General features: G+C 42.5%; 1 protein-coding gene across 1 annotated transcript in view; it reads left to right on the top strand.

The window, feature by feature from the left end:
- The first annotated feature begins 302 nt into the window (after positions 1-302).
- The window catches only part of LOC137384081 (SAM pointed domain-containing Ets transcription factor), a 111,001-nt gene continuing 96,865 nt past the window's right edge, over positions 303-14,438 (top strand). The window contains exon 1 of the mRNA XM_068057660.1: positions 303-361. The gene's annotated coding sequence lies outside the window, so the exon portion shown is untranslated. The remainder of the gene's footprint in view (positions 362-14,438) is intronic.

Genomic DNA, 14,438 nt, shown 5'->3' with positions numbered 1-14,438 from the left:
TCGTCCTCCAAATTGCACCAACACCCCCTCCCTTCCCCACCTACCCCCCCAACTCCCATCATGGGGGCAAATTTTGTTTGCTCCATCTTGCTTCCTTGAGCTAGCTGGGAAATGTATTGAAGAGTTAATCACTGGCTGGGACACACAAACAGTCAACTGATGTAAGCCTATTGTGTTTGTACAGGTAAACAATGTGTGATTATAAATTCAGCCACTGCCTTCAGCTGCTATAACTAGACAGGAAACATCAGTACAAGGTGTATTGTGGAGCTTTACCAGACACAGTCGTCAGCCAAGCAATCAGACAGTGGATACAAAGAATTCTTTTATTTTTTAAAAAGGAGAAAGGTGCTCAGTGGAGGTAAGTCTGACGTCTATCTATCAACATCCATTCATGAAAAGCAGTAAAATGTATTAAGGACCTGGTGTGATTTGTAAAACAGTAGATTAGGAAAGACAGCGCGTATACTGGCAAAACCTGTTGGATTTTTTCCGACTCTATGTTATAATGTTTTTTAATGGTCTCTCTCCTGTGTTGATTAGAATAAGAGATATGCTGACCCTAGCTTTGTAGTAAAATGCTTAGGGGTAAGTTGGTCCATTGAAACGTGTCTGAATTTATATGTTGCATAAATCAAAGGAAATGTGCAGTGCAGTGTAAGGAGATTTAAGTGGCAATGTGATTATAGAATCACACAGCACTGAAGGAGGCCATTCAGCCCATCATGCCTGTGCCAGTTCTTTGAAAGAGCTCGCCAATTAGTCCCATTCCTCTGCTTTTTCCCCATAGCCCATCATTTCTTTTACCTTTTTGAGCTTATACACAATATATTCACATACTTGTCTAAACCAAGTAATGGTGAGATTTTCGGAGGTTGCAAACCAAATGTAACTCGAAAAGTTTGTTTTTCTCCTGTGTTTTTTTTTTACATATTTGCATCAGATGCACAGAAATGGGTCACATACTATTGCTGCTCCCCTACAGAAGTAGTTGAGTTATTGACAATAAATTGGTCTTTGCAGGCCTTCAATGTGGATATTTATCTTAAGGATAAAGATGAGTTTTTGACTTGTCTCTCTCTCATTCAACAAGGGAAGTATGCGCTGTTGGGAAGTAGTGGGTGGCAGGCTGATTGCAAGGAGTGCAACTGCGAGCTCCTCTGATGGATCAATGGGTAAATGCTATAAGAGGCCAAGAAGGTCCCTGGTCCAATCCCTAGTCTGTGCTGAGTTTGGCTGATCTCAGTCAGAGCAGGGGCAGGGGTGCTACAAGTTGGTCTCTGACCCTCTGCTTAGGGAGGGATGGAAATTAGGTAGCTAGGTTGCTGCTGGTGATTGCTGTCCAGTGACCCCTGCTGGAAAATATTCTATATGTGTGTGTGTATCAGATGAGGACAGGAGTCAGCTGGTTACGAGTCATCACACAGTGGAATAACTTGCTGGCACCTACCATCGGGGCTCACACATGATGGATGGACAGTGGGGTACAGAAGCCTGATTGATGGCCATAGAGTTAGCACCTTGATAAGAAGAAAATATTGGGGAGCAGCATAGTAAATAACTGGCTTGGTGAAGACAATGGAAGAGAGATTTAAAGGGAAATGCTTTCATCGTTGATCAACCCTGCCCTTTCACCGCAGTTCCACTTATAGCTCTTTTTGGAGCACAGTTGGTGCATAGAAGTGTTTTATATTTCAGGTAAAGGTGGTGTATTTGTTTATTGGTAGATTAGAGAATTTTTGAGTGTTTTAGAGTACAATACACTAAGGATAGGTTTTCTGTCCAGGATTCCACAGATGATCTAAAATATCTTGTTGCTCTTTCAGAAATATCCAAGATAGTAAGTGGTTTGAAAAAGTAAATCCATATAATTACTCTAAATTAAATTGCATGTGTAGGACAAAGGGACACAGGTTCAAACTATTGATTGATATCAGCGAGTTCTACACACAAAGGGCTGAACTTTACAGACCCCCCCCCCCCTCCCCCACTGTCAGGGGTTGTGGTGGGTGGTGGGGGGGGGCAGAAAATGCCTCCGGAGAGGCCCACCATGGACCTTGATGCGGGGAAGTCCCGGCCTGATATTGCCAGCAGCGGAGATGCCTCGTGGTGGCCCCCTGTCGCTCGGTGACAGGAACCCCATTTAAATATTTAAATTAATTAAAATAAACAATTTAATTACAGTTGCACTCCCATCCTCTGTCCTGGAGCAATCTTCGTGCTGGTGGCCGGCAGGGTGGAGCAGGTAGGTTTCTCAGTGTGGGAGGGGGATGGGAACGGGGTCAAAGTCATATTATTGGTGGAGGGGATGGTGGGAAGGATTATAGTGTAAAGTTTATGCATTTTGGGGGGGGAAGGTCAGCTGGACAAGTTAAATGTTTTGGGGGGAGAGAGGGCAAGTAATTAATTCTATGGTTATTGGAAGGGGTAGGAGAGGGTCAAGATAAATTAATTTAATTTTTTTTACATCAATGTACCTTTAAATATTTAAATGGAATGGTGGGGCTCGGAGACCTTTGAAAATGGCGTCAGTGCCTGCACACAGTATGGGACCGATGTGAGATAGCGGGGGGCCCAGGTGAATGGACGAGGTCTATGATTTTGCCTCTGCTGATTTGGTATTTGAAGCCCATGAGTGTCCACACAGCTATTCCCATTTGGAATAGATGAAATCCATGCAAAAGGTAGAGTGTGTGTGTGTGTATTTAAATTGAGAACAGGATTACACTTAAGTGTAATGACTCCGAGTTTGAATTACCTGCTGCCAAATGTTATCAAGATTCACACATGAAGAATGTCTATTTATGTTAAGTACTGAAGGACTACTGTTGCTGCCCCTTGAACCCTACCTCAGTATGAGAAAGGCCCTCCAAGAGAGATGGAGACAAAACTACAAGGAAGAAAATACCACGGATGTATGTAGATTAACAGCTTACTCACATTGATAGGTGACCATTAATGTCAGCCTTTGGAATCTGGTTTCACTTTTGGAAACAATGTAAATACAACCAACTCTAAGATTATCCGTTCTGTTTTAGTAGCAGATGCAAATATCAATTTAAAAAAATTTATGGTGCTGTTATTCTAATCTACTGATGTATTTATCAGAATAATCACACTCATCACCAATTAATCATCCTGTCACCAGTGGGTAATCAGGGAAAAGCTCCTTCTGTCACAGAAGATGGGAAGCAATTGATTGTTAATATCTAACAATGGGCAGAGTTGTCTCTCAATTGGTGGAGAATTGTATCCATTTCGCCTGCGTTCCAATTCCATTACATGACGTGTGTAGCTGAAGAGTTTGTTTCACTGGAGGGAAATAATCTATTGCCTTAAAGGCGTGAGATAGGACTATTTACATTAGGGTGTTCCTACAGCAGGTACACAGTGTTTCTCTAGTTGTGGCCTTGTCCCAAATGCTTTTAAGAATTGTGTTCCCAATACTGAATTGTTACTATTTGAATATGTTTTATAGCCAGTTCAGCACAAACTATTTTTGCAAGCAAACTTTGCAACAAACAACACTGTTTTGAAATAAAAGTCAAATCTGCTTGTCACTGCACCAAGCCATGCCATTATGCCATCTTGGAATTCAGCCAGCATGGCAAGCTGCAGCTGTGCATTCGCACCCAACCTACTAGCTGACCCCATTTGCCTGTCGGCCATTTTAGGAGGACAACCGATTGATCCTTGAGACTGCAGCATGCCAAATATACATTCATAGCATGCTTGGGAGACCAGACCTGTAGCTACAGTACACAGGGCCTCTGAACGAAAGGTTTGAGGGAAGGATTTATCTTTAGGACTTGTTTGGATCATATTTATCCAGGTTATCTTTATAGAAAGAATATTAGATACAGAATGACAATTAAATAGGAGTGAGTTAAAAGCAACCTGAAATGGTTTCTAACCAAACCCTGTGATTTACAAAGGTCTTATCAAACATTCAATTCATATACCAAATATGCTTCACTGACTAATTTGACGAAAGGTACGACCCAGTCCATGGCCCATTGACAGGAAACGTGGAGGTGACCCCCTTCCCTCATCATCTCTGTTGAAGGAGGAGGCAGAGCATAGAAAGGAGGGAAATAGTCTTATGGAAGGAAAGCACACAAGAACTACTTTCAAGTGAAGATGTAGATCACCGCAGCACAAAGTCATGTGCACCTTTTACAAACCAGGTTAAAACCGCAAAATGTCATTCATTTCCTTCCACTATGCCCTTCTTCTCCTTTTCTCCTAAACGTACTCTCTGACACTGGGGTGCAGTTCAATATTCACTCCAACATTCAAAATTCAATTCAAAGGATGTCTACCAAATTGCAGATTATTAGGTGCAACTCTAAATAGCAAGTGTCAGATGGCTTTTCAACTGGGGACACAACAGCTGAACCCAATACTGTTCTCACCTGATGCGCATACACAAATACTTTCCAGCAGGGTTGTCACTAGATAGTAATTGGGTTAATTGCCCCCTGACTAGCCCAGGCCCATGGCGATCGTGCCCCAATTTTTGAGATCAGTTAACACAGCACAGGCAGAGAATCGAACCTGGGACTTTAATAACCAATTAGAGTCATAGAGTTATACAGCACAGAAACAGGCCCTTTGGACCATTGTGTCTGTGCCGGCCATCAAGCACCAATCTATTCTAATCCCATTTTCCAGCACTTGGCCCATAGCCTTGTATGCTATGGCGTTTCAAGTGCTCAACTAAATACTTCTTAAATGTTAATTAATTGTTTTTCATAGCCAATTAGATATTTATATTAGTGTAAGGCACAGCTTTGTCTGGATCGTCAGTAATTCTTAGACTTCTTGTTGATGCATTGTTAACTGCAGCTTTCCCTGTTGCTAATATCAATAGGATATTTCACCACACCTTCATGATGCTTGAATTATAAAGAAGAACCCTCATTATCAGATTACAAGTGCAAACTCCTGAGGCAGGAATCTAGGCATTTTCAAATGTCAACAGGTTTGTAATGTTCTGCGGAATGTTCTGCACTCTGAGCTGACTCGGAGCCAAGGAGACCCTTGTTGGAAAGTGTTAGGCAGTAGAAGGTGAAATTGTACACTACAATGACAGGCATTCTGTCTCTCCATCCGTATCCGACGCATCTGTTCTGATGATGCTACCTTCCATGACAGCGCTTCTGATATGTCTTCCTTTTTCCTCAACTGAGGATTCTCCCCAGCTGTGGTTGACAGGGCCCTCAACGATGTCCGGCCCATTTCCCACACCTCTATCCTCACCCTTTCCCCTCCCTCCCAGAATCGTGACAGGATTCCCCTTGTCCTCACTTTCCACCCCATCAGCCTCCATATCCAAAGGATCACCCTTTGCCATTTCCACCACCTCCAGCGTGATGCCACTACCAAACGCATCTTCCCCTCCCTTCCCCTGTCAGCATTCTGAAGGGATCGTTCCCTCCGTGACACCCTGGTCCACTCCTCCATTACCCCAACCACCTCGTCCCCTTCCCATGGCACCTTGACCTGCAATCATAGGAGGTGTAATACCTGCCCATTTACCTCCTCTCTCCTCACTATCCCAGGCCCAAACACTCCTTTCAGGTGAAACATCGATTTACTTGTACTTCTTTCAATGTAGTATAATGTATTCACTGCTCACAATGTGCTCTCCTCTACATTGGGGAGACCAAACGCAGACTGGGTGACCGTTTTGTGGAACACCTCCGCTCAGTCCGCAAGCAGGACCCCGAGCTTCCAGTTGCTTGTCATTTCAACACTCCCCCCTGCTCTCATGCTCACATCTCTGTCCTGGGATTGCTGCAATGTTCCAGTGAACATCAACGCAAGCTTGAGGAACAGTATCTCATTTACCGACTAGGCACACTACAGCCTGCCGGACTGAACATTGAGTTCAATAATTTCAGAGCATGACATTTTACTTTTATTTTTAGTTATTTTTTTCTTTTTCCTTTTTTTTATATATATTTTTTGTGCTTATTTTATTTTATTTCATCTTAGTTTGTTCAGTTTGCTTACCCACTGTTTTTTTTCATGTTTGTACTTGCGGCTGCAATTTTCTGTCCATTAACACCCTATCTGTGCTAATGCTTTGTCTTTCAACACAATATTAACATATTGTTTGCCTTTGCTCCATGACCTTCTGGTCACCTATTCTGTGACCTTGTCCAATTTATACCTTCTCCTTTGTTATCTCTTGCCCCACCCCCACTTTTCTTGCTTATAACTTTTTACATTTCTAATATTTGCTAGTTCTGAAGAAGGGTCACTGACCTGAAACGTTAACTCTGCTTCTCTCTCCACAGATGCTGCCAGACCTGCTGAGAATTTCCAGCATTTCTTGTTTTTATTTCAGATTTCCAGCATCCGCAGTATTTTGCTTTTATTCTGTCTCTCCATTTGTTTTTCTTTTACTTTCATTTCTAACTTCTTTGTCTCCATGTTTGCAGTGACCTCTGGCCTTTGCAGTTTGCTTTAGCCAGTGGGGTTGCTATATCACCATATTAATCATTACAAATCCATGATTAGTTGATGAGATGTACATTGGTAATGGTGCAGTATAATGGCAATCCATCATTTATTGCTTCCTCCTCCTCCCCTTAGCACAGACCCCATATGGTGCAGCTGGGATATGAGGGCACAAAATTGCACCTGACTATTGAAGCAACCTAGCAATGGCAAATATACAATTCCCAATCTTGAACGGATATATAAATCACACAGGCATTACTCACTACTGATTGACCTTCTCCCTAAACCACCATGTCCTGTCATATTTACCAACTACTGATGGACTTTATTTCTTTCAAGTTTCTTTTTACCGATTGTACCAACATGTCTGATAAATTAGTTCTGGGTGCAGGACTCTATTATAAGGTCCAATGGCTCGCAGCTGGTCTCTATCACATTACCTAAATGGTCATTCTCGATAGAGAGAGTCAGCAAGCTGTTTGACCATGGGGGCAGAAAAAAAGGCAACTCATATCTTGTCCTTACCAATGGATGGATTTACCGTATGGCATTATTTTAATACCAGTAGTAAAATAACACTGATTGGAAAATCGAGACTCAATATCCACATTGGAGTCCTGAGTAATGTCTTTGGTCAGGGACCTTCCACTGCACACTCTGACAGGTAGCTTCCATATTGTGGATGCAGTTTGTTAAAATTCGTTGAATGCTTTACTTAATGCAAAAAAGTATTCAAGCAGCCTGGAGAAAGTGATATTTAAACAATAAAGGGAATTTAGGGCAACAGGAGATAAAGAAAGAAGAGAGTACTTCACAGTTAATTCCACCCATCTGCTGGTATTTTCCTGTAGGGCGGAATTACATGAGCAAACATCACACACCTATTCATAACGTGTTCTTGGTTGTGTGCCAGACCAAGTAGAAAATAATGAGCAAACATGAAACCACCTCCTATGTAAAGCAAAGCAGCTTCACCTGCTACGGCTGATTGCCCGCAAAGTATTTCTCCCACAGAAAATCCAGTATAAATTTTAAACAGACAATTACAATTGTATTCAGATTATTTTATTACAATATAAAAAGACCATAGTCCTTGCTGAGCAGAAAGCTGTGTACTTTGACATGTTAAACTGTTGTGTAATAGGGAACGGTTATATACAATAGTTATCACTCCTCTTGTGTGTATTGTATGTATATAACTAATGTACGGATGGTGACTATTTTACCTACTGAATTCTTCACAAGACATTGGGCTGAATTTTGTGCCTACGGTGGGTCTCCCGGCACTGAAACAAAATGGTGGGGGAATCCCACCTCAGCTAGCTGGAGCACCCCCACCCCCCCACACCCCACCCACCTAGAGCAGTTCTAAGGTGTCAGGCCAATCAACAGCCCAGCATTGGGATCCACGTCCTTTTAAAGACAGGGATCCCACTTCCAAGAGCTGCCGGCCAGTTAGAGGACTGGCAGCTCAGCAGTACTGGCAGTGCCACCAGGAGCAGTGGCTACAGCCGGTACTGCAGTAGCCTTGGACCCAGGCCTAGCGCTGGAGCCTGGATCCAAGGTAAGTGAGGCAGGGTCACCGGAGCCAGTCCAGAAGGCCCCAGTGAGGGTGGGCGTTAAATGCAGGGAGAGGAGAGTTCAAGGAGTTGCAGGTTTCCCCAGTGGGGGCCCTCCGTGGGACACAGAATGCCCACAGAGGAGGACCTCCACCCCCCACCCCCCACACCAGCAAGCCCACAGGGAGGTTGCCTCATTTTACAAAGTGACCTTTCCACATGGCGGAGGCACCCACCACTGCTGGTTAAATCTCAGGGGAGATTTAGTGGCCTCTAGGTAAGAAGGCTGTTGTTGGCCCATCCCTCCCCCAACAAAATTGTGTTGCAATGGGGAGGGGACGGGCCCTCCACCCCTCATCTCCCATCGCAATTCTTTGGGACTCCCCTGCCTCTGAACCCCTCTCGGGGAGCCCATAGATTTCAGCCATTATTTCTCTCTGCTGGTTTTTGAAGCTCTCACAAGCTGAAGGACAAATTTCAGGCTGACACTCCAGTGCAGTACTGAAGAAGTGCTGTGCTATCAGAGGTGCTGTCTAAACTGAGGCCACTACCTGCCCTCTTAGGTGGATATAAAAGATCCCATGGCACTATTTAAAGAAAAGCAGGGGAGTTCCCTGGCAACGTTTATCCCTTAACCAATATCACTAGAATAGATTATCTGCTCATTATCTTATTACTGTTTGTGGCAGTTTTCTGTCCACAAATTGGCTGCCACATTTCCTACATTGCAACAGTGGTTACACTTTCAAAGTAATTCAATGGCTGTAAAGCTCTTTGGGATGTCCTAGGGTCATGAAAGGCACTATTGAAATCCTTTCCTCCTTACTACACAAGTAATTACAGTAAAAATACTGTGGGACATGAGTTTGTAAATTAAACTCTGGGGAGACAACACTGGTAATTCCCCAACCCTATGCTCCAGTGGACATACAGTATTATAGTCTTTCCTTTGCCCATTTCCCCCTGCAAGCACAGTTCCCTGCTAGTAATGTGGGATTGTGAATTTATCCCGAACATTCCATCACTTAAATTGGAGGAAATAAACTATAGCGGATACTCTGTGATCTATTGTTCACACAAAGTGCATCACAGGAAATCACTGCACCTGATATCTGATTTGCTGGCCATTCATTTCAAAATGAATGGATGATAAGTCACAAGCTATGTTCCCATAACTTCCCAAGATCAGCTCCCTTTGGGGTTCCTTATCATGTCATCACCCTTTTCATAAAAACACAAAAGCCTGAGGGGATACAAGTAGTGATGCAAGACACAATGCTCAGCCTTGTTTTCAAATCTCTCCATGGCCTTGCCACTCCCTGTCTTTGTAATCTCCTCCAGCTCCCCAACCCTCTGAGATCCCTACACTCCTCCAAATTTTAGTCTCTTGCTCATTTCCAATTTTAATCGCTCTACCACTGGTAGCATGCCTTCAGCTGCTTAGGCCCTAAGCTCTGGATTCCTCCCTAAACTTCTCCACCTCTCTAGCACTCTTTCCTCTTTTAGAACATTCCTTAAAACCCAGCTCTTTGACCAAGTTGTTCTAATATCTCCTCATGTGGCTTGATGTCAAATTTTGTTTGATAACTCTTCAATGAAGCACCTTGGGATGTTTTACTACTTTAAAGGTGCTATATAAATGTTGTTATTGAAGGCACAAGATTTACTTTCTCGGGAGATCTGGGGCATGCTACCCCAGACGAATTTGATCTGTGACATTTTATTTGATGCACTTTCCAGAACTTTGAAGTCTACAATGGATCAGATGATTCATGTTTCCCCTCCGCAATCCTCCTGGGTAGGTATGTTCCTATGAATAAATAGTCATTAATTTCTTTTAAAAATCAGCATTTAAAGTATTAAAAGTAACAATAACATTTGATCTTGCTGTTATCTAAAATAAAGAAACCTAATAGTGTCTTTCATCTGAAGTATAACCAATTTTTTAAAACTAATATCTGATCTATTACACACTTTCAAATAGCAACCAGTCTAAATAAATATTAGGGACAAAGTATCAAAAAATATTATATGTTGTGTGCATTCTACCAAAAGAGTGGCTGGATGAAGCATTAAGGATAGGAAACCTCCTTACCTCTTCCTGTCAGTCTATCAGTGCTTGGTACCCAGGAATGACCTTTACCTCGTAGGGAGAAGCTTTTCTCTCCAACAGGGACCAGGACAGGAGTTGGTCTGGTGCACAAAGCATAAGAGATAGGAGAAGGAATAGGTCATAAGGATCATCGAGTCTGTTTCCACCATTCAATAAGATCATGGCTGAACTTCTACTTCAACTCCACTTATTCACCATATCCCCAATTCCCTTGATTCCCTTAGTATCCAAAAATCTATTGATCTCAGTCTTGACATACTCATGACGGAGCTTCCACAACCCTCTGGGGTAGAGAATTTCAAAGATTCACAAACCTCTCACTGAAGAAATTTCTCCTCATCTCAATCCTAAATGACCAATCCCATATCCTGAGACTGCAACCCTTAGTTCTAGACCCACCAGGCAGGCGCAACAGCCTCATTTAGCCTGTCAAGCTCTATAAGAATTTTATACATTTCAATACGATCACTTTTCATTCTTTTAAACTCCAGAGAAAAAGGCCCATTCCACTCAATCTCTCCTCATAGGACAATACTCTTATCCCGGGAAATCAATCTAGTGAACCTTCGTTGCACGCCCTACAAGGTAAGTATATCCTTCCTTAGATAAAGAGACCAAAACTGTACACAGTACTCCAGATGCGGTCTCACCAACGCCCTTTATAATTTCAGCAACATTTCCTAACTGTTAAACAGCAACATCCTTGCAATTAAGGCTAACATATCATTTGCCTTTCTAACTGCTTTTCTTCCTGCATGTTAGCTTTCTGTGATTCGTATGCAAGGACACTCAGAATCCCTCTGAATCCCAACATTTACGAGTCTCTCACCTTTAGAAAAATATTATGCTTTTCCATTGTTCCTACCAAAGTGGATAATTTCATGTCTCCCCACATTATACTCCATCTGCCAACTTCTTGCTCAATCACTTAACTGGCACTGCTTCCATCTCCCCTTAGAATGGAACTGGTCCATCCAAGTGTATCCCCCCATTGGTGCTTTTTGCACTAGTGCTTAGTGATCAGATAGCATTAGTAGCAGTGACACCGCAGCAAGTCAAGTGTTTTGGTTTAGTAATAGCACTCTTTGAGTCAGAAGGCTGTAGATTCAAGACTCGCTCCAGTGACTTGAGTGCAAAATCTAGACTTTTACTCCAATGCAGTACTGAAACAGTGCTACACTGTTGGAGGTGCTGTCTTTTGGGTGAGACATTAAACCGAGGACCGTCTGTCTCAAATGTAGATGTTAAAGATCCCATGTCACTATTTCGAAGAAAAGCATGGGAGTTATCTCTGTTGACCTGGCCAATATTTATCCCTGAATCAACATCACTTAAACAGATGATCTGCTTATTATCACATTGCTGGTTGGGGGAGCTTGCTGTGCACAAATAGGCTGCCACATTTCCTGCAATACAACAGTGAATGCACTTCAGAAGTACTTTATTGGCTATAAAATGTTTTGGGATGTCTTGAGGTCATGAAAGACATTGCATAAATGCAAGTCTATCTTTCTTTAATGAACAGGCGCCTGTCTGGTCCTGGAACATTACTCTGGGACAGAACATGCTCTTCCTATAGCGATAACATTATGGTACTCTTCTTCTGGCTGAGTGACAGGAGGCTGAAGTTCCTGCAACTTTATTCTCTGTAAAAGTGTCACTTTCCAGTTCCATTTTAATGAATAGTACAGCTTGTCTGTGCTTTGATTTGAATGGTTAACGTTGGCCTCCAACACTGTTTCCTGTCTGCAATTTCATTCACACGGTCTGACAGGCTGTAGATCCAACCCTCCACTGCTTGGTCTTTGTTGTGCTCATCTAAGTAACGGGATATCAGCACAGCTGTTTGTGACACTTTCCAATTCAGGGGCCTTGTAACTGCAACTTGCACTCCCAGATCAAATATAACATTAAGATCAGATGAAGTGTAAAGCTCCCTCTAATCTATCCCACATATATGTCAACCTACAAAATTCAAAAGAGCTGACAAGCAGCTTGAAAAAAGCTGTGATAATGCTTTAAAAAACTAACAACTCAGAAAACAATGTACAATACAACTGAAAAAATAGAGCTGATCACAAGTTTATGATCATGACCATTGCCTTATGACAACTAAACACATCAAATTTGTTTTTATTACATCGGAGTTCAGGACTTTGAGTCAGGTTTTGGGATCCTGTTGCAGTTTACTTCCCTGTGAAACCCGATGGCCTCACCTATGATATATGAAAGAACTTGTCCTAGCTTAAACTGCAAACACGATGTTCCAACATTTTCCTTTCCGATGTTCCATCAGTTGTATTGTGAGAAAAATGTAAAGTATGCAAAGGTCCATAATTGTAAAGCATCTTTGAGCAAACGCCTGGCATTTTATGCCAACTTTCTCATTCATACCACTTGCATTGCACCTACTAAAATCGTTTCTCTGGCCGTTGCTGACTCTCGTGGTTTTTGGTATGTGGGGGATTGTGAGTAGCATAGTCCACCAGTGGACTCAATTTTAAATGATAAACACTAATGGTAGCTGGAATCCTCCAATTCTTTGAGGCTGGGAACAACCTTTTGGATATATGTCACCAATAAATGAGTCGGATGAGAGAGTGAAGCAGATGAAAACTGTTGCGTCCTATCAACATGGACTGATATACTTACTGCTTTATTATGTCTCTATCTGTGTCCCAGGATTTGATTCACTCGATCTTTCCCCAGAAGCTCTGATAACTTGTCCCCTTGCCTGACACGCTCTCCTCCTCCACCTCACTCTCCAATAATCAGCAAGCTGTAATTGAAATAAAAAACATGAATTAAATGACTTGGTGTAACATGCGTTGATGCTCCAGTATAACAAAGCTTCAAAGCAAATTACAGTACGTTGCTGAAAATAAATTTTTTTTTCTTCATTCATGGGATATGCTGCCCATATCCTAACTCACGTCCCAGACATCCATCATCCCCATGTTCGCTGACCTACACTGGGTCCTGATACAGCAATTGCTCAAATTTAAAATTCTCTTCATGGTTTTCAAATCCTTCAAGCTCTTTCAAAAAATTTATTCATGGGATGTGGGCGTCGCTGGCTAGGCCAGCATTTATTGCCCATCCCTAATTGCCCTTGAGACGATGGTGGTGAGCCACCTCTTGAACCACTGCAGTCCATGTGGGGTAGGTATACCCACAGTGCTGTTAGGAAGGGAGTTCCAGGATTTTGACCCAGCGACAGTGAAGGAACATCAATATAGTTCCAAGTCAGGATGGTGTGTGTCTTGAAGGGGAACTTGTCAGTGGTAGTGTTCCCATACATCTGCTGCCCTTGTCCTTCTAGATGGTAGAGGTCGCGGGTTTGGAAGGTGCTGTCTAAGGAGCCTTGGTGCATTGTTGCACTGCATCTTGTAGATGGTACACACTGCTGCCACTGTGCGTCGGTGGTGGAAGGAGTGAATGTTTGTGGATGGGGTGCCAATCAAGTGGGCTGCTTTGTCCTGGATGGTGTTGAGCTTCTTGTGTGTTGTTGGAGCTGCACCGATCCAGGCAAGTGGAGAGTATTCCATCAAACTCCTGGCTTGTGCCTTGTAGATATTGGGCAGGCTTTGGGGAATCAGGAGGCCCATTACTCACCACAAGATTCCTCGCCTCTAACCTACTCTTGTAGCCATGGTATTTATATGGTTGGTCCAGTTCAGTTTCAATATAAATGTTTTAATGGCTGGATTGCTTTATTTGGCAATATTTTGACATTTTAAATACAAAGAAAGCCCAAAGGTTGAGAGATTGTCCACATGTGCATTTTCTTAATGAAACGGATACAGCTGAATTGTCTGGACTTGTACTGAATTACAGAAATGCAAATTTGTGTTACAGGTGTATGCCTGACTTCATCCCTCTCAGGAGCATCTTAGGTTCAACGAAGTTCAGAGGCCCTTCTTGACTGCCCCGATTATCTACTTTCCCCCACCAGCCATTTTTGGAGTTTTTCTATTGTATTGGCTAATTTTTATTTGATAAAGAGTCAGTTTCTTAGGTGGAATTACATCCATTTGAATCTGAGTGCTACTGGCCCAGCTTTAAACAGCTTCAATCCAAAATAATCCATTAAAAGCAGATGAGAAAAAAGGGGTTTAAGTATCTTATTTTCATTGAACTAGAGCTTGAGAAGAAAGCGACAAAAACCACGGGCTTAAAATCTCAATTCTGAAATGATGGGTTTGATATGTTCAACTTGGTGTCTGTCTGAGTTCTTGGTCTCCTAGCCTGCTTTCCATTTTTCAGCATCCATAATCTTAAGCTCATCCAAAATT

This window comes from Heterodontus francisci, chromosome 25 (genome assembly GCF_036365525.1).
Source record: "Heterodontus francisci isolate sHetFra1 chromosome 25, sHetFra1.hap1, whole genome shotgun sequence".
Classification (NCBI taxonomy): Eukaryota; Metazoa; Chordata; class Chondrichthyes; order Heterodontiformes; family Heterodontidae; genus Heterodontus; species Heterodontus francisci.
The sequence above is the reverse complement of the archived record's forward strand: the minus strand, read 5'-3'. Positions and strand labels throughout refer to the sequence as shown.